The sequence below is a fragment of the Andrena cerasifolii genome, chromosome 12, assembly GCF_050908995.1.
Source record: "Andrena cerasifolii isolate SP2316 chromosome 12, iyAndCera1_principal, whole genome shotgun sequence".
Lineage (NCBI taxonomy): Eukaryota > Metazoa > Arthropoda > Insecta > Hymenoptera > Andrenidae > Andrena > Andrena cerasifolii.
In genome coordinates, this window is record NC_135129.1 from 8594752 (window position 1) to 8620526 (window position 25775).

A 25775-nucleotide genomic window follows, 5' to 3' on the forward strand; every position below is an offset into this window, starting at 1 on the left:
TTTCCGACCTCGTGGCTTCCCCCTCCCTTCGGCCTCGCGCACGCTTCACGATGTCGCGAAGGTGGCGGATGGATGAAAAGAGAAGCCGCCGCGAGGGGAAGGGTGAACTCCCGCTAGGGGCGCGGGGGGGTGGGGGGGGCAGGAGGGTTAGAGGCGACGTGTTTCGAGGGGAGAGAAAGAAAGAAAAAGGAGCGAGTGAGAAAGAGCGGTAGGATCGGATCGCGCGACGGGGGTGGGGGACGCGCGGCGAGAATGGCGGGGAGAGAGAAGGAGAAAGAGATAGAACAGGGAATCCACAAGCGATCGGCTGCCCTACTCAGTCCTCGTCCGTCTGCCAGTTGGTCGTCTACCGTGTAAGTTTGACAGCTCGCGCCTTTACGTCACTCGAATTTCGACCAGCCCGCGCGCTTCCGCGACTCCAACAGTGTCTCTTAGTGTACCCTCGCGCCCGCCGGAACAGATACAGTGGGGACTCATCCGGGCATACTCGAGTGGTATGTTAATTTTCCTACCCATGTGCTTTAAACTCGTAAGTGCTTCTCTCTAATCAATTACTCTGCCTCTTCCATCGATTATGCCTCTCCGTCGAGTCGAGTGTTCGCCGTAATTCGCTCGAAAGATTGCTCGATTTTCCCCTCGGCAATTACGCGAGTGCCGGTACGACACTTCCGCTCCTGACGCAGCCACGAAAGAGTCAGACTCGCGTTCCGACGGTTTTCGAGAAACCACCGCGTGCCGATGGTCCCGGTGTCGGTAGCCGGAGGTTTCGTTGCCGCGAGCATCTTTGGGAAATTGACAGGAGAAAATTCGAACGAATCGTCGGTGAGTAAGCAATTATTCGTCGCACGATAAATGTAAATCTCGCACAGTATGCCACCGTCACGACTCGTTTCGTAAAGTCGTTACTGCGTAAACAGTAGGTTGCGAAATAGAACAGTGTTCGCGACGTCGCTTCCATACCGTTGGAATGTACGTCGTCACTTGGACTTTGTTCCAGTCCCACTATCCCCTCAACGAGAGATCTTTTTTCTTTACGAAATCTCTACCTGGTTGCTCGAGCTCCGTTTCCCTTCCGAACGCGCCACCGAATCTAGCCGAAAACTCGGAGCCGTTTCCCTTTTCTCGCGAACGGAGAGGTGCGCGCAGCTTTGCTGGGCGCTAACGATCGTTTATCGATCGATCGGTATTCGCTTTAACGCCTATCCCGTCATCGATTAACATTCAAATGAAGCTTGAGTGACGCATGTGTGCATCATCGATGATTAAAGCGTTAAACTCGCCAGCATCGGGATATTCGCGTACTGACTCACGAGGAAAAGGCGAGAGACGGTTCTACCGTACCTACTGTAACGCGTCCGCTTTCGAGCGAGTCCATCGGAAGTGTGCTGTTCATCCCTATTTCGTGCGTCGCTGAACGAACCGGTGGCGGGAGTAAAAGGGATAAGGCGAGCTTCCGCGGCTCAACTGCCCCTCGGACCAGCGATCATCCCGCAGATCTAGTCGCAGTTTTCGATCCAACTCCACCGATCAATTCCAGGATCCGACCGCACTCGAACGTCGCGTGTACGCACGTGCGCAGCCGCACTCCTGCGCGGTCCTTTGATCTCCGCCAGTGGGAAAGAAATTCTCATATTATTAAATAGATAACGACCATAAATTTGGCCAGGTTACATAAAGGCGCAGAAGTACGCATCAAGGTGCAACCGTTCTATTTATGTGCCGCCGACCGACGTTCTAGGACCGAGGTTCTCAATCGCGGCTCCACCAGCCTCTAAACACGGAAGTTCTCCCCTTCAGCTGCGGAACCTGTCAACCGAGGGAAAATCACTCCACCACTGTACCGCGTGATTTTCTAAAATCTCCGTGTCCTCGAGCGAATGATTTCGCTGTGCAATTTACGAAACAACTGTCGTCGAGCGAGCGAACGCGACACATGAAACGCGATAAACCTCTCCCGATCGTGCTCCCACCGAGGAGACAATTATCGAGAGCACTGCTCCGTTTATCATTCCTCGTTTGCCTATTTGCGCTTTATCAATTCTAGAGGCGATAATTTCTTTTCCAAATTGCGATACCGCGCGAGTGGACCACATGCGTAGACAGAAGCGCAGTACCTTTAGGAGATTTGTTCGTAAACGGTAATGGGGTTTTTTCCGTTCGTCGGAGCGAAAGATGCAATAGCGGAAGCGCCCTCGTCGGGGAAAAGCTCCTCTCCGTGTACGCGCATATAGTATTTTGGGTAGGATCACCACGCGCGCAGTAGAAACGTCCGTTTATGATCAGACACGCGTTCAGCCATCATAGGCATGCGCCCTGTCGCGGAAGTACATATCAGGCAAGGCTCAATGACCATCCACCGTCACAGTGACCGAAGGTCTGCCACGCCGTAGAAATTTTTACATGGCGCCACATCGCATCATTGGCGGAACTCCAAGCGAACCAGCCCCGAGCTTTGTCTATTTTCGTTGATACCGATCTCTGTATCGTAGGCCGCGCCTGCACGCTCCACTGGCCTCTCTTTTTTCCCCGGCAGGAGACGCTCGAAAAATCATTCACAGAAACCGATGCCCCTGCCGGTTGTTACTCCGCAGTGACCGGTCTAAATTGCTCCCTTTAATTCACACACGTGACTCAAACGTCATCTCTGTCTCTCTCCCGCGCCGGCCCCTTTTTTGCAGACCGTGCCTCTGCCTCTCTCTCTCTCCTGCAGGCCTGCCTCGTTCCTTCATTGATTCTATCCAATAGCTGTATCAACGCATCGCTAGGTACATAACACGTCGCCGTTGCATGCAACAGGTATCTGGCCTGACGTCACGAGTTTAGACGAAGAAAGAAGGAGCGATGCAGGCTGGCGAGGAGGAAGGGAGAAAAGGGGCAATGCTGCGAGCGGGGGTGGGAGCGACGATCACTGGATGGTAATGGTGGTGGACGGCGGCGGTGGAATCATGCATACACATTACACACGTGTGCAAGGCGGTCGCGCATGACTTTGGCCATGCGCGTTTCTCTTCCCTTCTCTGTCCTTCCGTTTTTATCTCTCCGTTTATTTTTTCTTTCTCTCTTTCATTCGCGCCGCTCGCCGTCTATCCCACCGCATTGTCAGCCGAAGAGAGACAAAGTTAACCGAGCGGAGTTGTGTCACTGCAACAGCCTGTTATACGACTGTTATTCAACGCACGCGGAAATATGCGCTCGAAATGGAGGGTGCAGGTATTACTCGACGGACTCTTTCCTTAAATTCCTTTCCCGGACAGAAGCGCTATGCAGCTCTCCCTTCCCTCGCGGAGGCAACTAATTCGGAATCGTCGCCTCTGCGATCCTCTCCTCGCAGACGTGTTATTGTCACGCCCAGCCGGGGGGCGATTTCACACCGCAGAACTGCATCGACAGTCCATTTCATGAATCATCCGAGCGATTCATCTTGTTCTCTTAAACCGTGCGGTGAATATTAACTTCTAGCCTGTGAGATAACACCGTCCCATCCTGCGGCTGCAGTTGGACACGGGATTTCCAGCGGAGTCTCGTCGGTTTTACTTCTTTCCTCTCGGGGCGTAAAACGGAGCGGCGGCGGGGGACTGTAGTTGGTAGGTGTAACGGGGTGCTGGTAGAGACGGACGCGCTGCCACTATGGGAATTCTAATTAGAGATAATGACGTCATTAAGGTCTGAGCCACGACGAGACGAGACGGTCTGCTGCGCTTACTGTACATAGTACATACTCTATTCTGAGAGTACGTGTGCGGTGCATGGACTAGCTGCGCATACACGGCGAACCAGCTTTGTTCCGCGTCTGCGTGTTCTATCGTGCCGATGTACGCTTCTCTTGTGCGAATGCACTCTAAACTCTAGGTGAGAAGAACACACCTCCTATCGCTTGTAGCGGAGTAGATGACTTTGCCGGAGCAAACGACACCGACCACCGAAGCCGGCCGGCGAGGAGCGTTTTATCCGGCGAACGGGCGACGCGCTCGTATCGAATATAAAGCGTTGACTCCGGTATTAATGAACTAGAACGCATCCTGGCCCTCTTCGTTCAGTCCCTCCTCTTTCCGCTCTCGCGTAACCGTCGTCTTCTTCTTATCTGCACGGCCAGGCTACGCACACTTTATTCTATCTTAGCAGTTGATTCGCGTTGCCAATCCACGGAGTCGAGAACTCGAATTACACGCGCCGTGCCGCACCGATTCGCTGGAGAATCGCGCGTGCTTGCTTTACGATTCTATTTATGATAGCGGCGCCCCGTTGGCGTCGGCGCGCTTTTCCAAATTCCTCGCGTTCTCGACCAGAGAAATTATGCGAGAAATTGCTCGAGCGCGAGTGGACTTTCACGAACCCACCGTCAGACGAAAGGATCTCATCTCTGTCAACCGCTTTCCTCGGTGCGGTCGGATCCGTCGCCGGTATCGGCCGTATGTGCGCGCATCCACGCCCACGATCGCGCGAGATTTCGTCTTTGCGCGTACGTCGCTGGCGCTGCCTCTCCGCCAACATCACCTGACGAATGTGTGCGACGCGCATATTCGCTTATTAACTCCGACTAAGATCAAGCCGCTCCACTTTGGGCAGTTAAATCGAGAGAGTAAGTCGCGCCTGACTTTAGGCTTCCGTGCATCCGTCAATGGGACCAACGGCCGCCGAATGAAAGGTGAGATACGCAGTCAATGCGACCCTAAGGGACCCGGGCCTCTTTATTTCCCCAGGTCTTTTCGATTCGAATGTTTACTTCAACGCCTTGGCTGGGTTGACCGACCTCGGGCTTTTCGCTGGCCACGCAGGTTCCTACAGCCAGTGGAAGAGAAATAGGCAACTGGGCCAAGTCACCCGGGCGTTAAAGCGAGCATACTTGGAGCGTCGGGACCAAGGACGTTGGAAGAAACGTGAGAAAATAAGGAGCCTCGGCTCGCTTAGGATCGCGTGGAGTGCGTATCTCACCTCTCATTCAGTTTCTGCTACTCCCATTGAGGAGTGCACGAAGCCCTGAAATAGGACACCGCAGGCGGTTCTCAGCCAGTTTCGATTCTGTCAGGATCGAAAAGAAAGCCGGCTGTGAGAAGGAAATTACGGATGATTGTGATTTATCGAAGGCACTGCTTAGTTGGCGACCTGCGTGGCCGAACCCAGCATTATTCGCACGGGGCTCGTGGCTCGCCGCTGCTAAACAGGACCATGTACGGTGCAAATGTCCCTGCGTACTCCTCGCCCAGTGGCATTCCTGAACCTCCTTCTTCAGCGAGATATATGTCATCGAGGACTCGGCAGCTCTCTCGTTTCTTCCCGCGTCTGCTCCTTCGATTGCCTCTTTGTGGGAAACGCAGTGTACCTCGTCGCGCTTCCATCTCCCGAGAGGAGGAACCTCCGCGCTCGCGTCGGTCGACGAGAGCATAACGACACGAAGGAAGGTCTGCGATTCTCGGGGATCAAACTCTCCCCGAAAGACGACACCGGGGTTTGAGAATCGCTGGCGCGCCTAGACGCGCTGCTACTCCCGGCACCGCTGTAGCGGTTGGCTCTTTAAACTTTAAAAGCCAACGCGCTGGCCGCGAAACTATTGACGACCGGACAGGGCCGTCGCCGATCTAGAGGATCCCCACCAAACTGCTCGGGTTCCTTTCGAATTTTCTCCCCTCCGTCTTCTTTTCTCAGCTCTCAACTCTTTCGATCTTCCTGGCCGTCGCCTCGTCGGTCGCGCCGCGCCGCACCGGCCGGCTCCTCGCACCTGACCCCTCCTGCTTTTCCGTGCCCACATCAGCCCCCGACTCTCGGGCAAACCGCCCCCGAGCTCGCGAAAAACCGCCCGCATCCTCGTCCGCAGCCGACGCGGCGCGACGCCTTGCCACCGCACGGTTATGCAAAACAATTATCGCGGAATGCGGTCAGCTGTTCTGAGACGCGCGTTGACGTCATGCGGTTAACGCGTGCGCGAATTCTTGCTTGCGGGCTCCTACGCACGTGCCTCGTGATTACGTGACCCTGCGAGAACTGCGCCCTCCGACTCCAATCTCGTTCCTTCTTTTTCCTCTCTCCCTTTCGCTCTCTCTCTCTCTCCCGCCCTCTCTCTCTCTCGTTCTCTCGGCCAGCTAATTAGAGAAGCGCGCGACGTCTCCCACAGCACTTCCGTTTTCCGCTTGCGTAACCCGCTCCCCGAGACACGCCTCGTCCTTGAAAGTTTTACACGTGCCGGAATTACGCCGGCTGTGAACTCGTTCCTTGTGGACAGATGACGACGATCGGCGCACATTTACCGCGTGGAGCTCGGATCGACGTCGATCTCCTTTCCGGCGACGCGATAGAACGTGGAAGTACGGTGATCCCCCAAAAGGCAATGAATCGCTGTTGGAAGCATCCGTATCGTTCGTTGGACCCATACTCGGTGATTACACAAGGCACCGTCAGGCTCCCACTATCTTCGTCGGGTCCACCCTCCGTCGATGCCCACGCTGCGTAAGCGAAGTTTAACTCCGCGGCCTGTCGAGTCGGGATGCTCGCGATGGGTAAAGCTAGAGACGAGGAGAAAGTTTGGATCGGCGGTAGGCCTTTAAAAATTAGCAATGTTTGGCCCGCGCGTGGGTTCGTTCAACTTCGGCTGTCTGAGACGCGGCCACGCGCTCGCACGCGGCAATATCTCTCCTTTGCTCTTCTCTTCCTACCCTCCAGCTCTTCCTCCGTCTCCTTCCATCCCTACAAATCTGTAGAGAATCTTCCGCCCAACCTATTCGCTATTCCCACCTCACGTTTTTCATCCATTTTCCCGGATACTCGTTAGCCATGATCACGGAGCGGTTTCCAAGTACGCGAAGAAAGTTCGCGTCGCGTGTTATATCTGGTGGAGTGTTTACGGCTGTGTTACCTCGGGGAGCGGAGTTTGAGCGGTCGCAACGGTGCGGTATCGGTGTTGTTTAGATAGCGGAGGGTTGAACAACTCGATCCTCGTAGCGCGGAGTCCTTCCTAGGTACAGTTGGCGAACGAACGGAGGAATCGGGGGGGTATCGTTTTGATATTAGCTGGCCGGTGGCTGGGCATGGTCGCGCGCGTCCCCTCGATAGCCTCGTACGCGAGTATCGTGTTTGTTCTCTCGTAATCGGCTCTTGGATCGGCCAATCAACGAAGTCCTATTGCTTGGACCCGGCACCGACCGTCGGGGACGTATCTAGACGCGATGTAGCTATAGCGTGTGACGAGAGGCAGCGTGGGAACTCCTTCGAGGCGCAGGGGTTCTCATCTGCCGGTCGTTGAACCGGCAAACCCACCCGTCACACCTTCCCTCGCCACCTAGCCGAACGACACCGTCGCCGAAATTCCGCGAATCGGTGCGGGGTCTCCGGAACAGCGGTAGGAAAGTTCAATGAAACGCCAGCGAACGCCAGAGCGTCGGGGAAGGCTAGAGCGCGCAGTAGATGAAGACGAATGGACAGACGAGGGACGGCGCGGCGGTAGCGCTCAGTCTTCGTCTTCTCCTGTTTGCGCTTTATTTGCCGAGTTTTTGCTGTGTTTTACGAGCGCCTTAGCGGCGTTTTTTTATTGCCGGGTCACTACACAATGCGCCATCATCGTGGGTTTTTTACAGACATCCTTTATCTAAGCGGTAGTATCGAATGTGTGGGTACTTTGCATATGGGTCGTTATATAAGAAGCGTGCGTACAAGCTCTTCCCAATCGTAGGTTCGGCGCACCGACGCGACGCGACGTTCCGCGCGTCTACGCATCCGTTGTTCCCTTTTCCACGTAGCGTGCATTGCAAGAGGTATCTCTCAGCGAGCTGGATAGCAATATTGATAGCCGAGGGTCCTCCGCGATGAAGTTTTGCGAGCATTTCAAATATTTCGTACAAGAGCGGCGCTGCATCGATCGCCCCGGTGTACATTGATTGAAAAGGCCGGTCCGCGACTCGCCGGCAATTGCATAGGAAGGACGGTATTTATTTATGCCGTTGTAGCGCGCGCGGGTGCCTCTCGGTCGTGTGCGTGCCTCTGCGTACCACGTCCTGTGCATAGATCGTTCCCTCTTTCTCTCGCCATTCAGAGACTCGCCATGAATGAATCGCAGACTCTTGCTTCTTCCCCTAGTAAATACTTTTTCCCACACGCTTGCCGCAACCGGGGCCACCATGGTTCGAGGGCGGACGTGCCCGTGCGCGATTTACGACGTTATTGATATTTGTCGCCCCCGGTACAGTTTCTCTTTCGTTCTTCTTCGGCGATAGAAGAGGAAACGAAAATGGAAAATTTCCACGGCCGTCGGAGGAACGCGACACGCGGTATCTCTCCTTTCGGTCGGGCATCGAGCAAGAACCGCGCGCACGATTTAATAAGGGTTAACGAACTCCAGTTTTCTCGATAGCGTAACATTCGTGGGTAAAATGCTCTGCGAGTGCTCGTTGAAACGTCAACTAGTCGCCTAATCCTCTCGTTTATCGCCGACGAAGGATGGAGTTGGTAGTTGAACGTGTGAAAATCCCCGTTCAGCGCGATATAAATTATTGATCTCACAATATCCTGTAATTACCCGTGCCCTATCAGCCGCGGAAGCGGAGCTCCCTCCGAGCCAGAGCTAGGGTAAGCAGGCCAGTAGATGGACGGTTTAGCGGATTCTGATGTTTACATCAAGGTGTTTCTTAGAAATATCTGTTGTATTAGAAAAAAAATCAAAGGCTTTGCACGTAAAAATGTATAAATTTGAAGAAAAAAATTACTGTAAGTAAAAAAATTAATGTATTTAAGCATAAAATGGTGAAAATTCTACTCATAGCCCGTGTCACCAGTAGATGGACTACAGGGCTAGTAGATGGACAGTTTAGAACCAATAGATGGACGGGTGTTTGGCTAGACGTATAAAAGGTTTACTAGCTATAGTAGTGACCTAGATTAAGGCATTTTTTGTTGGAATATAGTTTATTTCATCAAAATTAAAAACATCATTATGTGCACATTGATATAAGGTATATATTTTTTGCTCCTTGCCATCTAAATTAAAAGAGAAATAAGGTACCTACATACAAGTACATGTGTAAACTATTAGTTTATTAAAAAAACGGCTTCAAAAGGTTCACTTCTATTCTGTCCATCTACTGGTATAAGTTAGAAAATCCACACCAGTGCATGGACAGTCATTTTTATAAGTTCTATCGTTTTATTTTTCTTTGTTTACGCGTTTACTTATAAATTCTTAATATTTCAATACAATCATCTATTACATACCTCTTTACAATACGTCCAAACACGTTTTTTATTAACTTGAAGGCACGAATACGCTGAGCAATGGCTACTAAGAATCGAGCGACTAGCGCATACTGGCGTAAGATCGTACATATAAACACTTTTTCGCAAACCTACAAAAGAAAAATTTCAATAAACATATTGTTTTATAATACAACAAACGTTTTTTCTACAAAATAAAAAAAAACAGCAATATAGATTAAAACTCTAGCTCTTTCAATATTAACGATTAACCAACGATTCGTCCATCTACTGGCCCCGTCCATCTACTGGCCTGCTCACCCTAGCCGAATTGTCTCGTTGGTAGAATTTAAAAATAAAAAACCGGCCGACTGGATGATCAGCCGGCTGCTTTTTTGGACGTATTTTAACTGGGTCACGCACTCCCCCGATGAATCCGACGCGCTCGCACATGCGTGTTTCGTTTCTGCTCCTGACGTCACTTCCCCTCCCCCGCTGCGTGCCAGACAGCATCGCGCAGACACCAGCCACGTTCCTTTTACTCGCGAGTAGTTCTTAGCCAATTTTCCGAGGCCAATTGTCGTTGGCTCATTCGCGTTGCCGTCTCGAAAAAAAAAAAAAAAAAGAAAAAGAAAAGCAAGGAAAGAGACGCGTAGGCGTGTGATTTTCGCCGTTAAACGTTGCTCGCTGGGATATCGGGCGGAAAACGCAAATAGCTGATAAAAGGTTTGCGTCATAGCGCCACCTGCGCCGAACGCGAATGGCTTGTTGCGTAAATACCTGGTAACGCGCGCGTACAGCGAATGAACATATATGTTCATTCGCAGGAAACTGTCGTTAGTCGACGGCTCGCGTGTCCACGCATCTGCGCGAAAGGGGGTTGAGGGAGGGAGGGGACCGAAGGCAAGCACACGCAACAGGTCTTTTCAGTTTCTGCCAACGCGAGCGAACCCGATGAGAATTCTCCTCTTCTCGTTGCGTATTTTCGGATTACTCTTATATCGGAACGGTCGAGCAAACACTGTCGCTCCGTTCCGAGGGGTGAGAGGACGGGAATTTGGTTTATCTCGTGCCGCAGGCTGATCCCGCGGTCGATTCGTCCGTGGTTCGATTTCGTAATCGCTCCGTGCTTCCTCTTTCCCTCCTCCCCCTCTCCCCTCCCTTCCCCTCTACCCTCCGTCCCCCGTTGCCGGTTGAATGGAGGCGTCAGAATTCTTATCGACTGGCAGAGAGCGCGTTTACGTCAGAACACAGTCGGGCCGGAAAAAATTTAGTCCGCTGGGAATGTACAGCGATACCACCGCGGCACGGGAATCAATCGTTGCTCCACGGTCGTTTCGTTTCCCCTATCGCCGAACGTCGCCCGGCTCGGCATAGTGCGTGCGGCGGCCGCGTCCTTTCGCCTCGACCGAGTCTCTTTAAACCCATGCACTGGCCTCGTGTTTCCTATCGAGAAACCGCTCGTTCACGTGTTCCGGTGCTCCCGGACGCCGGACGTTGCGAAACTCGAGAGAGCGACCCGCGTCAATTCTAATTCCCCTCGTTTCGCTTTAAAAACCTCGCTAAGGAGTCCGGTCGCATTCTAAATGCCCCCCCGCCAATCGACGCTGCCTGCCGACGTTCCGATCCCAGTCAGCGACCTATAATTTCGCTACAGGGATAACGAAGTTTTCGAGCGGACCGAGATCTGGTATCGCCACGTTGCGTGTCCGCCCACTCGTCGCTACCACACACGTCGATGCACACGTGTCCTCCCTCCTCTTCCTCTTCCCAAGCACACCAGTGAAGAGAATTTGCGCGATCCGATCCGGCAGGATCGCGCTGCTGACTTCCCAGAGCCGAAACGTTCGCCGGTGCAGCGCCGCCCGAGCGGAGACACCTCTTTGCGCGAGGTGCACAGAACATCTTTGAGAATCCAAGGGGAACGGAGTTATTTGGACGGTGCGTTTATTTGATCACGCCGCGGATCCGCGGTTGGTTCGTTCAAGATATAACCTACCTCTGCGTTCGGCGAGCCGAGCGGAAGGCAGTTGGAGATATTCGCGGTTCTCTCTCTGTACGACGGAGAGCTGAAAATCAGGCGGATTTCCCCGTCGGCCGCGCAGCTGTTTTACTGGCGTTTTTCCCTCTGCGATAGGCTCGCGTATTAAACGGAGAAACGGAGACCGAGAGAGCTAGCTCTGTAATGAATGGATTAAACAACCTGACGTCACAGGATGGATTATATAAACGGTGGTGCACGTGACATCGGACGTAGGAAGGAAGTTGGCTTCCTTTCGTACCTAGAAGGCATTCGTCCGTACGGACGTACGTTCGTGTACGTTCTACGATGTACACGCGTATGCATAAGCGCGCGCGTACGCAAACGATTTCGTAGCCGAGGGGTCGTTCATTTAAAAGCGGACGAGCTCGGTTAGAATCCCAATGACGAGACAGTGCCGCCCCTTTTAAAGCTTCCCTCCGTCGCGTCGCGCCGGTAGCCCGGCTCCCCTGTTCCCTCCTTCGAATCAATTTTTACCTGACGCTTTGATCGCCCGTCCGCTACAGCCGCTGTTCCCTTTCTGTTGCAGATCGAATCCCGACGCGCAGCTTTATCGCGAAACGTTCCGACTGGCTGCAGGATATCGCATCGGGTGAGATAATTCACGTCAATGGCGGCCCGACACTTTGCACGCGCATTACAGATTTACGTAGCGTCGAGGATAAAGCGATAGGATTGCCAGAGGCAAGGAGGTACGTCTTCTCGGAATTCTGCCCTGACCGCGTCTAAGCTCGCCCCGGTATATTTTCGAATCACTCCGCATCTATTTGACCGGTGCAGTGAAAACGGTGGTTCGTAGTCAGACCGGCCGCTGGACGACCCAGTTCTCGCGGAGCTTGTACGCCTTGTACGCTTGCACGCGGAAAGATCCGGGCACGTGTTTACGGTTCGAGACAGCCGAGGGCTCCTCGGTTCTCTCCGTTCTCCGAGGTGCTCTCGCGCGGTTATTAGCGTGTAGTCTGGGAGCCGTCTGCGGGTCGACGTCCGACGCGACGCCCAGGAATAGAAGCGCCGCGACGCTCGTTACATTCCGTCACCTACAAGCGCTGACCATCCTCGAACGGACCCCTCCGCCGGTGACCGACGGCTCGCCGCGCCGTTTCCGAGACTCGTGCACGCGTGCTGGATTTAAAACGGTCACGCGTGCGCTGTGTTTCAGCCCGACGAGACGCCAAGGCACCGATCATCCGCCGCTCCTTCCGGTGGCGGACTATTATCGTCTCGTGCTCGCCTGTTCACCTTTCAAACGGCAGGACGCGCAATTCTTCTTGCGCCTCCCCCTGTTCTTCATTCCTCCGTCAATCGCGCGAATCAAGCGAACTATATTCGTCCAGCATCGCCGCTGATTTCTCAATTGAACGCGAGCCACCGCGGTCTCCTTGGCGATCGCGCGGCGAGGCTGGTTAACGGTCACCCTCCTAACTCGAGGGGCAGGTGCGTAGTCCGGTTTACAAGGGAGAAGGGCAGCTGCTCGTCTTAGACGGTCTCCCCGAAGGAAGGGGAGGAAGAGCGCGAGCGCAGAAGGGAAGGGATGTGGTGGTTCGCTGCTAAGGTAAACGATATAATGGGGACGTAACAGTGGGTCCTTTTCAGAGGCAGATGTCCTGCCCGAGACACGTGCCCATCCCGAGAGCCCCCTTCTTCGGGCCCTCCGGTCCTTCTTTCTTCGACGCGATTAGACCCAGGAGCTGGAACGCGCGAGCTGAAAACCCCGAATGGGGCTTCTCCAACCTCCGGTCCTACTCTCTCCTCCGCGCCGCTACTTTCCTCCTGCTCCGTCGCTCGCTCACACGCTCGCTTCCGTCTTTTCTTTCCTCCTTCCTTCCTTTCTTCCTCTCTCTCTCTCTCTCTTTTCCCTTCTTCCTTTTGCTCGCCGCTTTTTTTTCTTCTCTCACCTGGAGGGGAACCTCCAGCTGCTGTTCTCGTTAAAGAGGATCGCATCGGTGGAACGACGCGACGACTCGAGCCGCCTATTGTGCCGGCGAAACTCGTCTAGCGAGACCCGCGCGTCGCGACCTTTCCGATATCCACGAAGCGAGACACCCGACGGACGCTGGATCGTTTAGGATCCCGCCCTGGTGTCCCCCCCTCGGTGAAGAATAACGAGTGCTCGATAGCCGCTGTAGAAACAGAATCGAAAGTTTGCGAAGCCGGTTTCGCTTGACCGGCGCGCGGCCGCAACTTCGATGAATCGGAGATAGAAGACGGAGAGGCAAATTCTTTCAAATGCTCGAGCGCGCTGTTGAAAGGTGCATTCAGGATTTCGTGGAAGCTGCTTCGTCCTCGTCTCTCTGCTCGCCCTCTCTCGCGCAGCCGCGTGCATTGAAGCTGTGCACGTTGTCGGAGAGCCGCTGCGCGCCGTGCGACTTTTTGAGTCGCTTTGGTCCCACGCTGAGACTATGGACGGTCTACGGTGTATACGCGTGTATATCTATGCACGCGGATGCACGCGTACACGCGCGTATTCCGGCGCGGAGCTCCTGCGCGCTTCTAGTCTAGCTGACCGCGAATAGGTGCGCTTCCCTGCGCCAGGCAAGCTCGATAAATCGCCGCTACTTTTCCCCGACACCACCACTTTCTCCTTTTTGCGTCGATTAGCAGTTCCATCGCGAGCCGACCAACAAGTGGCTCAGTCGCTCGACCAAACAGAGATCTCGCCTAGCCGATCGTAATAGGCAGCCGTAGGCAGAGGCTCCACAAATTCAGGGTGGATGCAGTTGCGTGTCTTATCGATTAACAATAAGACCGGCCATGGTTTATTCCTGCTCCGAGAGCGCTCGACGATCGCGCCGGGCGGTCGCGTCGTTTGCCTCGTAAAAACGGGGCGCTGCTGGTGCTATTACCGTTCGACAAATCCGTGCCAAGGTCTCGCTTTTCGTTTTATTCTCGGGTGTAGACGCATCGCCACGTGCTCCTTTATTATTTTTCCGCGTTCACGCAAATCTTCCTCGCCACCCCTATCGATCTCAGTTGGCAAGGGGGTTTGAGAACCTCTGCGGTTACTTCGATTCTTCTGCAACTTCCTTCGACCCGAATGCAGTGACCCGTGCTAACGATCGCGAATGCCGATGATCGATCTTCGCGTCCCAAGTACCGACCGATACGAAGTCGTGGGCCTCGCGCTCTCTGTGCCCCGTCTCCCAACGGAGAAGACACTTCCTCCGCGAAGATTCGGTTTTAGTCCAGTGAAGTTAGACGGAAATCTGCCCAACCTACGGAATAATTCCCACCAAGCTAAATTTTGGTATGAGGGTTAAAAAAAACAACAGTTCTTCGCGAATATCTTGTTATCTAGCAGTTTTGTGACAAAAATAGTTATTATACAATTTGTAGCCTAGGAAATTCTCTACAAAAAAGATCCTATGAGTTTTTTTCGTAGGAGTCATGAGAACGTCAGCACGTCGGTACTCTATCTTCGAGGTGGTGTGAAATGTGTATTATTTCTCACAAGCGAAGATCCTCACCTCGCAAATTCAAAAAATTATAAACGTTGGGGATTTGCAGAGGTTAATATAGGTGTGCATTACAAACTTTTTTGTTTGCTGCCCAAATTCACTCTAAGAGGGTGAAATTGATCCCTGAAAATCCGTTTTTTTTTCTTTCGATTTTGTGTTATAACTCGCGTACTGTAAGAACTATGATTTACCAAATGATAGTTCTAATTAAAAGAAGTAACTTTTTCCTAAACACTTTTTTTCTATCTCTTACAGTTCGCGAGTAATAATACAAAATAAAAAGAATTTCAAGGGTCAATTGCACCCTCTTGGAATGAATTTGGGCAGCAAACGAAATTGCGTCATACTCAGGAGGACTTCCCCTACATATTTACACAGTTTCATAATTTTGTGAATTTCAGGGTTCGGGATCTTCCCTCGTCAAAGGTATGGGGGTTGAAACTTGGTAACCCGACATGCATGAAAATGGTTACTCCGACGAAAAAAACTCATAGGACCTTTTTTGTAGAGAATTTCCTAGGCTATAAATTACATAATAACTATTTTCGTCGCAAAACTGCTGGATAAGGAGATATTCGCGAAAAACTGTTTTTTTTTCAACCCTCTGTAAAATGTTTAGCGGCGGTCGGATCGATGGGGACTTTTGACGTATTGTTTAAAACGACCAAATAAAGGCCCATACCAAAATTTAGCTTGGTGGGATTTATTCCGAAGACGGATTCTAATTTCACTGGACTATTTTTCCATCGGCGCGGCGCTGTTGCCCGCTTTATTCGATAGCCGAGGTTGATTCTCAGTGAAACGTCGCTCGCCTTTCGAGCAGACGCAAAGAAACGCGCGCAAAAATGCCCGGCGGCCAATGCGGGGCTCCTTCTCGATTGACTCGCAAAACCGCGCACGGGATTCTGGATCGAGCGTGCAGGATTCTTCCTCGGAACAAAGCAAACGGGGTACGTCTCTTCCTCGGCTCCACTTTAAGTGTCAACGCGAAAAACAATACGGGGCGATTTAGGATTCAAGGTAACATCGATAACGAAAACCAAACGAGGAAACACTGGAGCGGCGCGGCGGTATGTACATGAATCCGAGCTAATCCATTATGAAGCGGGGCCTTCTTGTGTATTGTAACGCCTGGAGATTGACAATGACATAACACACACCACGCCAACCGTCCTCCATTATTCATCGGGATTATCGATGAATTATCATATTATAATGGCGTTAACGATATTCGTAGCCTTGAAACGGTGACTTCTCGTCTCAGTACCTTGAACGGCGGAAGCTTGGCTAGTTGTTAAGGGGGTACAGGACTATCGAAGTCTCGAAAAACTGATTTTTTCATTATTATTTACAACAATGTTTCGCGAAGATATTCGAATAATTACGGGAATTATAGCGCTGCGCGTAATTGAGTGCACCGTCGAGTAACGGCCTCGCAGAGCTGTATTGGCGTAGGGGACTACACTTTCAAGCCGTTTATCTCGAAACTACATTTTCAAGCACGGTGTGCATCATAACTCTTGAACGAATGAATATTTTCACTTAAAATTTTAACTGAAGCTGTAGAATTTCTTTCTCCATCGCGTGGAATTTCCGCATCGGCATTGGATGTTTGTGAAACATTTTATAACTAATCAAAGACGATTTGTTCCCATAAAAATGTGGGAAAAAATTGATTCGTGTGTAACTTTTACAATTTTTGTTTAAATTCGCCCAGCAAAATTTCACGCGATAACTATTAGCGTAGAACTTACTCACCCCAAAGCATTTTGCTTTTAGATGATTGGTTCACCTGGGACTATGTACAAGAATTACAGCTGCGCGCTACGCTGGACCATCTTTAGCTTCAAATAACTCGAATAATTTTCAACATTCTGACAATCTTTTTATTTTACACCAGCTGTACCCGGCCACGCGTTGCTGTGGTTCAGTCCGGTTAAATGGAAAAGATAGAAAAGAGAAAGAGCACGTTTCGAATATGTTTAATTTCGCAATGCTTGGTATATAAAAACACGCGCCTATTCGAATGCAACGTTGTGCAAAAATTTCAAAGCAATCGGTGAAGAACTTTCGGAGATTTAAGATTTTGAACAAACGAGCATTAACATTTTTATTTATATAGATTACTTGTAAAAGCGTACATAAAAAATTGTGAGAAATGCCGGTATGGCGATTTGGTATCTAAGCCATCCAACCGGCAAGAAACCGTCGGCTTCAGTCGTTCGGTATAGTCCTATACGCCCTTAAATCAGCCTGAACCTGGCGCGCGGATATGGAGACTGCTCGGAGCATTCTCTCGGGGATGGAAGGTGGAAGCCGAAGGGGTTGAGAGTTCGCGGTACGATTCCTCGCCGGATTGGATTGCGCGTGGAGCGCTGGCTGACGAGCCTAGCAGGCGACCGGTCGCGGGACAATAATGAGACGCGTTGATCCGACACGAGATTCGACCGATCGTAGCAACCGCAGCTGCGAGCGATACTCGCCATTCCTCGGCTACGTACGCGTTTGGTATTCCGCGCGGTGTTCGCGCGATGATACTCGTGGCGTACTTCTACGACACTCGAGGAGACCGATTGACGGCGAGCCCTCTCCGAGCGATCGTGTCGGAATGCGTTCTCGTAGGTAAAGCTACGCGCCGGGAAAAAGGACGACAGACTGAGGAAGAATTTTGAATACCTCGGGGCTCTTGTTCGCGGAGCGTTTTCAAGCAGACCGCTTCTTATTAGACTTTTATTTAGATTTCTCTTGAACCGCAGCGTTGTTTAACCCGCGCGATTCTACTGCAAAGTCCGCGTTGCTGGAAAGCAAGGTTTCGCGTGCAGATGAGGAAGGAAGAAAGGTCGTGTCGGTGATCGTAAAACGTAAATTAACGAGTGGCGCGGTGCGGCGACGCTAGTACGGGTAGTAGGCCGCTGGTTGTTGGGTTGTCTCCCACGGGCCATGGCAGGGCCGCGCGTCGACCGCATTCCACTTGCAGACCCTTTCCACCGCCACCGGTGCTGGGTGATCGACCTAATCGCCAAATTCGATCTGGAATTACCGTCGCGCAGCTTTCACGCGGCAGTTCTGTTTAGAGGGACAAGTTCGCCTTCGCCAGCTCCACGCTAGGCTGGCGAGAGCCTCGAATTCTTCCGCGAAACGATCGGAAGAGTCCGCAGCGGCTGGTGGAAGAAGGAGTCCTCCAGTAAAGTAACGTAGAGCCGCGTCGATCGATAGGAGTGTCGCTTCTACGTAGGATCGGGATGACAGCGACGAGAATGGCAGAGATGAGGGCTGACGAGTGGAAGAAGCGGAAGAGAGCGGCGACAATAGCGGCGCTGATAGTATTATTAGTAGTAGCAGTAAAGCAGTTGAGGAGGCACGAGCGGAGCAAGGTGGTAGTAGGTGGTGAAGCCGGTAGGTGGAACACGATGGTGATTCGGTGAGCAGCGGGTCGGCTCCCTAGAGATACCGAAGAGGAAGAAGAAAAGAAGTTGAAGGTGGAGGAGGCTGGTCAGGAGGTGAGGAGGCAAGAGTAAAGTCGGAGACTGGACTCGTACCTGCATTCCATTCCCACTGGCCGCGTAGGTCCTTGTATAGGTGGTCGTCCTCCTCTTCCTCCTCCTCCTCCACCTCCTTCCCACTTCTCCTCTGCTCCTGCTGCCTCTCCTTCTACAAGGGAGTCCTCACCGGTCGTTCCCTCCTCGTCTTCCTCTTCCTCTTCCTCTTCGTCTTCGTCTTCTTCGTTCGGCTGCTTTTCGGCCGCAGCGGGTCTCGGTTACTCGATGAAGACGTCCCTGCGCCCGTTCCGCGAAACTTTTCGAAATCTACCGCGCGAGTCGCATCTCTTCTCCTGCTCCCCGCTCTCGTCCTCGTTTCGCCGCGCCGGTTGGTTTCTCGCCCGAAGCGATTTCGTACAGGCGAGGATTTTCAGGCGTTTATCATCGTTTTACCCGTGGAAGGAGGAGGCAGGCGAAGCGGGCGGTCGCGAGCGTGCACGGCCACGTTCGATGTCTCGCCGATCGCCGCGAATCGAGTTGCCCTTTTTACTTTATTCGAAAAAATTACAGCGCGCCACATTTCTCAGGCTCGCTGCAGCCTCGATGGTCCTACTTTTTCGCAGGCCCCCTCCACACCGGTCGGCCCCCCTCCCTTTGCGACGCTGCTGTCTACAGTCCGTGCTTCAACTTCCACTTCGTTTTCGCCACGCTTCATTTTCGTCCCCCCTCTCCTCGCGCGACTCCAGTTGCCAACCGGATCGGAGCTACCCGAGACCTCTCCACCGAGCTGATCATCGTCTAGCCTGGCACTCTAGCCCGAGCGCTCCGTCCGCGCAAGAAGCCGGGATAGCATTTCTTCTGGTGATCCAGAGAGCCACGAGATCCCGCGAAGGAAATGGGGGAAAAATGTCGAGCAGCTCGCAGAGCCACGCTCCCGCCTCCGCGGTAACGGACAAATATAAACCCATCGAGTTATTCCAGAGCTGCGACCCTCTTAATTAAAGCAATTAGCCGGTCCGAGAATAGAAGGATGACGCGTTGAGCGCGTGCGAGGGACAGAGAAAGCGCGCCAGCGAGGGAGAGGGTGCGAGTGGGGGGGGGGCGGGAGAATAGTCGCGGAATCGAAAGACCCTAACGCGATACGAAGCTGGCTCCCTGAAAGGAGCAGTGTCACACGGTGTTCCGTGCCACCATTTCTATTGCGTCTATCGCTCTTCTCTCGCCGTTTATCGCCGAAGCAGCTGGGAAACAATAACCGGTGATTGGCCGAGAATTGATAGTTCCGGAGGCGATTGCGCACGCGCGAGCGAGCGAGCGAGCGCTCGCTGAAACTTCGGGGCGACCGGCAAAGTTGAAAGCGGCTCCTGAAGACGGATACGCAAAGGCAGGAGCAACGACCACGCGAAAAGAAGGCTGCGTTCGGCTTGCGTAGGCCCGCACGCGCGCGTTACGTGACAATATGCCCCTGTTGCTCCGTAATGTGCTTAAACTTCCGATGCGAACGATGTCACCGCTCGCTCTAGTCGCCCGTAGAAAGTTCACCAACCTCTTTCAGCGCTTCGTTTCCCGTTTCTCGTTTCTTGCCTCTCGCTTCTCGTTACCTGCCTCTCTTTTCTTTACGTCGGCTCGCGATAAGGCTGCAGGCCCGTTGCTCCCAGCCCGTCGTATTCAGTGACGAAAGACGCTTGGCAACGAATAGTGGCGGACGAATGGAACTGTATACGGGAAACTGGCGCTCGCTGCTGGACGGACTAATTGTGGTCTGGGGCTCGGCGGCTCGTCTACGTTCGAAGCGCTCGAGAAAGGCTTATTGGTTGGAATTGGACGGCGGACGTGTGGCGAATTTGGCCGAACAGCGGTCGCGGGTCCGGCTGGCCTGTTTTCGCGTAGTTCTCGCGGCGGCGGGTCACGAACCAGGAAAGAAAAAAGAAAAGAAAAGAGAGTCATCGTCTCGTCCCGTGACACTTTCCGAACTTACGGTTCTTGCGGCTCGTGTGCGTAGTTATTCACGGCGCAACTTCGCTCTCCCTCCCCCTAGCTGCCTGTCTCTCTCTCTCTCTCTCCGTCTCTCTAGGCCTGCGTGTAATATTTTCCTCGTCTCCTCTCTCCCTCTCTGGCTGCCCGGCCGCTCTTACGCTCTCTCGCTCGCACAATTACTCACTCGTTCGGTATGCCGAGAGAGAAGCGAATTCCAAGAGTGGCAGCCTTGTCAAGGTATTCCTCGCGATCGGTCTTACATGGAAAAGATCCGTCTTTCTCAAGCCCCTCTGATCGCTCGTAATCAGCTCTCCGTCATGATCGAGGAACAAAGAGAAGGAGGGAAAGAGCGCGATCCGCGACAGAGTCGGCACTCGGCGCCAACCTCGACGCGAGTTCCTCCGCAAAGTTATATAACCGATCCGTTCTCTTAATATCTGTCGACCATAACACGGCGTGCGATCCTCTCCCCTCCCCGCCCTTCCCCCCGGATATTATTTCCTTGTCCCGCGGAAGCAGATTCTGCTCGCGGAAAATCTCGCGACAACGGCGAGCGCGGGCCAGGAGCGACGAAAAAGCAACCGCCCGTCCGCATCCGAGCGCGAAACGGTCCGCACAAAGGAGGACAAAAATAATATCGTGAATCACGAGTAAGCTCTAACGAGGCCCAGATAATCCCTTGACTTTTTCCTCGGCCACTCGTACCGGCCACGACGCGACGCGAAGCGAAGCGGCGCGGCGTATCGAGACTCTAAAAACGGTGCGGACACGTAGCGCCTCGCGCCACGGAACGCGTGAGTGCGCAAGTACGCGAGTACCCGAGTGCGTGTATCTCTTCTATCCAAGCACGTCCGCACGCGAGATTCTCTGGAGGGGTCTGTCACGCGTACAAATAGCTGACCTCGCTGCGTCGCCTCTATCAATGGCTCGATGCTGGTCTGAATGACTTTTACGCCTCTTCCTCTTACTACGCCCTGTCGCGAGATACCCACCACTCGCTTTCCTCCAGCTCTCTCTCTCTCTCTCTCTCTCTCTCTCTCCCCCGTCCGTCGTTTTGCAAGATCCGAGCAAACCACTCCGCGAGAATCCCTCAAATTTTCCGGTCGATGCGTTGGTCGATACGAAATGCATACAACCGTGTTCATTTAATCGCGATAGACGAGTTACGTAAGGTAGGCGAAAATGCACATGTGGAAAAGGGATATTTATCGACTCGACGGCAACACCTAATAGCATTGCCATTAACTAATGCTTACGCAACACATTAAAGGCTGCTCTATTAGTCGGTACAGTCGAGTTTCTTCATGATCGACGAGTCGATAACAAAGAAGCCTGTGCCCCGATCGGTAAGGAAGGTCGTTACATTATCGTGCCGTGATGAAGTACCGCCGGTTGTTACACAGACCGACGGATTCGGTCGGTACGACTGTTGGTAAGTTTCCAGTGATGCCAACGGTCGATAAAGTACGTGTCGGTAATCTTACACTCGCAATCGCTATATGTGCTCTGAGGTGGAATTTAAAAAAATTGCGCAACCTTCGCTGTACGTAGTATGTGCTTCTAACTCGATTACGCAAACGACTTGTCCGTTAGCAGTTTATCAGTTTCAATGGGCCAATCGAAGTTGCCGTCGAGCGATAAGGAACGTTATAAGCATTTGCCCTCGGTCGCCAAACGGACGTTACGATATTCCGCGGATCCTCGCTCGTTAATTTTTATAATCGTCGAAACGAGGGGCGCCGTCCGTCGCGGCTGTGGTCGTCGCGTTAATTAGATAAAAGCCGTCGGCCTGTTTCTCGGAAGGATTCGATACGCGTAATCAGCGGAGGATCCATTCGGTGTTTGGTGCCGTTACGATACCGTCGAGCGTCGTATATCTTTTTCAATTGCTCCCACTAGTACGACGCGATTGAATTCGCGGAGGAAAGGGGACAGTGACATTCGTTTGCAGCGAGATCCAGAAATTTCTCGGTACCTCTGTCTGTCTGGAGGCTTCTACGGAATCGCAACGGGGTCGCAGGGTCGCGCCTTATCTTTATCAGGTTTTCGTGTAACCGTCAAGGCGCTATCGGGCGATAGCGCACGTGTAAAATAATATACGTCGACCGATCCTCGCGTTATTACCGTGGACTGGCGAAAAGGCCGGGCTCGATGGATCCAGGATTTCCCTGCTGATCGCGGCCTCGTTATTAATGAACCGCGCTATCGCCTTCCTCCGCGCTGCAAATATATCGCCGCGGGAAAATGGATGGTATTCCTGAATCAGCCACAGAGAGTCCGATAGCGGTTTTTCCTGCTTTGAAAAAACCGATGGAAACCGAAGAAGAGTTGACAGAGCAGCTTACATCCCCCCAGATTAAGGGGGTAGGTTACCCTCGACAGCCCAAAATCAGGCTCTTCTTCAAACGCTCATTCTGCAGTAATAAATGAATATAGAGATAATTTTTTTCTTGCTTTTTAAGCGTCATTTCGTTGTCTTTAATGCGCAAAAAGAAAATTTTAAATATATTTGTAGGAAAAAAAGTTATAAATATAAATGTGACAGCGTGTACGCGATGCACCGTTTGATGCTGAACACGATTCCGGGCAGGTGAATTACTTAAAACATAAAGTAAAGACATTTTTATAATCTGTAAGACAGTATCCATCTTGCGCGAGAAGCAAAATTTTGTTAAACAAATTAACACAATTTTTATGTCGATGTTTCTGATTTTTCCTCTTTTCGTAGGAAAAATATTTTTTATCTTTTCTTTACGAATTTATATTGAAAATGTGCTGCGAATACATGGAGGAGAATAGTATCCTGCAACTCCCTGTAAATTTTCATTCAAATCGTTCGAGCGGTTTTCGAGATTTTATGTTCACCGTTTTGGAAAACGTAGTAATTCCTTCATTTTTTAGAATTTCGGGGCCCAGTTGCGCTCAAAATACGTAGAAAAGATTTAGCCAGCGCAATACTCAAACATCCTAAAAACCAATTTCCGAAAACTTTGAGGGTAACCTACCCCCTTAATCCCTTGGAGGATACGGTTGTCGGCGGTTCTTCTCGCGCCTACCGCGACGTTTTCGAGACGAAAGCTGTCAACGTTGAAACACTTTCATAGCGCACCGAATCATAAGATCGGGAGACGAAAATCGGTTGGCAAGATTGCTTCGGCGAGCCGATGAAAACCTCCCAAGTCGATCCGCCGCTGGAGGATCGGCGAGGATCGTTTAAATATCACCGATCATCGTTCCCCGCATTCCTCTGGGTCACGGTGATCCAACAGATTCGCTCGCGCGGTGTCCAAGCTATTCGACGATAAAATGCCTTCGCCCCGTTGACGGACACCTGAAATCGCGGCCCCTCTCGAGGATCAGAAAAGCGTAGGGGACTCGGTCACGTATTCGTGTATCGCGAATTCCGACGTCTGGCGCGCGTCTGCCCGTTTATTTCTGGCCGTCGTCGAGAGAAAATCGTGGCCCGGTAATTCGTCGCGATCCACTTTCGGACCTCCTCTGACGCTACTTTGTCCATCTCTTTCCGGCGTTCCCCCGTTAACACGGACGCACCGGAGCACACGGCTAACCGGCCGAACTGTTTTGTTGCAGAACATGCCCAGAGACGCAGGTTGGGACGCCAGGCCTCTAAGACGAAACTGGTTTTCACAATGATTTGACAGATAGACTTGATTCTGAGATCATTGTGAAAGCTGATTTTGTTTGGACATCGTCGGAACGTGCCGCGAGCGGCGCTGAGCGAGGGGGATGACAGGGAGGACCGCATTCTTCTTGGATCGCGGAAAGGATCGACGCGGGACAGCCTCGGCTCGCGATTTTCAGCTGATCGCCCCGGTGTAATTGTCGATGGATAAATAAATCAGCCGCACAAAGGAAGCTCTGTCCAGCGGCTGTCGGCCGTCGCAGCACGCGCCACGAAATCGATGGTTCGGTAAGGGGTCATTCCACGCGAAGTCGGACACTTTTCGGAGTAATGTTTCGGATTTTGCTGCAACTTGGATATGTTGTAGTCTTTAGCGGTATGTAAACGTATCTCGAAGGATTTTTCGAAATGTCATAAATTGTGGATGTTACAGCTCTTTTAAATATAGTGTTTACTATTTTTCCAAAAATTATAACTGTTGAAATATTAAACTGATAAAAATCACCTTTTGGGTGCTTACAGTGCAGATATAAGAGTACCTAATAAAAATTATTTCACTTTATAATAACGAATATTTGACCATTTATTTAGTAATTGAAGGCACCTTTTTAAAAATTTGGAAAAAGTAGGAGAGTTTTAACATAACATAATATAAAAAACAGTAAGAATTTTCCTCCTTCAGTTTTTTTCAAATACCATTTTCGAGAATCCTGTATAAGAATATCAGGTATAGCCGCTTGGCCGCTGCGAGTACCGCACGGGCCGAGCGACCAGTCGAGCCGGTGTGATTTCACGCAGCGTTACATTCGATTACTTTTCATTCGGCCAATTTTAAAACGTCCACGTTCTTCAAAACATGTCCATAAAGAGGAAAAACAGGGCTTTATCCTCCTATTTTTCCAAATTTTGAAAAAGGTGCCTTCAACTATAAAATTGCATTTGTTTAGAACAATTACTAAATAAATGGTCAAATATTCGTTTTTATTAAGTGAAATAATTTTCATTATGTACTCTTATATCTGCACTGTAAGCACCCAAAAGGTTATTTTTATCAGTTTATTATTTCAACAGTTATAATTTTTGGAAAAATAGTAAACGCTACATTTCAAAGAGCTGTAGCATCCACAATTTTTGACATTTCGAAAAATCCTTCGAGATATGTTTACATACCCCCAAAGACTACAACATATCCAAGTTGCACCAAAATCCGAAATGTCCCTCCGAAAAGTGTCCGACTTCGCGTGGAATGACCCTAAGGAGAGAGAGGAAGCCCCCAAAAGAAACGTGCGTGTAACGTAGGTATTTCGTAGCGAGCAGGGTAAAGAAAATGGGGGAAAATCGGGCCCGCTCGGCCTTCTTTCCCCCGGCGGAGAGGCGCGGATTCCTGCCGGGTGCTCGCCGATTAAGTATCTAGAGCGCGAACGAGCGATGCGGTTTTTTGCCGGAATTTCCGGTAGTGATTTATCAAACGGGAAAGATCGTATCTGCCGGAGGAGCAGCGGCAAGAAACGGCTTCTTGCGGAGAAGCTGGAGAGAAGCGGGAGAAGGCAGGAGCAGAGAAAGAAGAAGAAGAAGAAGAAGAGGAGGAGGATGGCTCGCGCGAAGAAGCCAGAACCGCGTCGCTATGCGCGCAGCTATGCACGCTCGAGCGCTATCAAGTGTCAAACGAACCGAACGTAAGAAAAACCAAATGGCTGAGCCTGCAACCACGAAACTTTGAGGGAACGCAGCCGGACAAGAGAGAAACTCTAGATGGTGTCCGTGACCGTCTACGTAAAACCCGGTCGGTGGTTACGTTCCGTCTCGTTTCGGTTGGATTCGACTGGAGTCGATTTTGTAGAGTGCTCGAGGATTGCGGGGCACCGCCACTTTCGGCCCTCTCGGCCCCGTCACGTTCCTGACAGCTCGAGGAAACGCCGACGAGTGTCCTCGAGCACCAACGATTTCCTATCCTTTCTCCGAGAGACCGAGTTCCCTTCCGAGAATTCGCAATTTCAAGAGGCTCA

General features: G+C 51.7%; 1 long non-coding RNA gene across 1 annotated transcript; it reads left to right on the plus strand.

Moving 5' to 3' along the window:
* Positions 1 to 24640, plus strand: LOC143375177 (uncharacterized). The gene is made up of 3 exons (XR_013086827.1): positions 1 to 529; positions 11745 to 11807; positions 23718 to 24640. It is a non-coding gene; the product is annotated as an uncharacterized LOC143375177 (long non-coding RNA).
* Positions 24641 to 25775: the final 1135 nt, after the last annotated feature.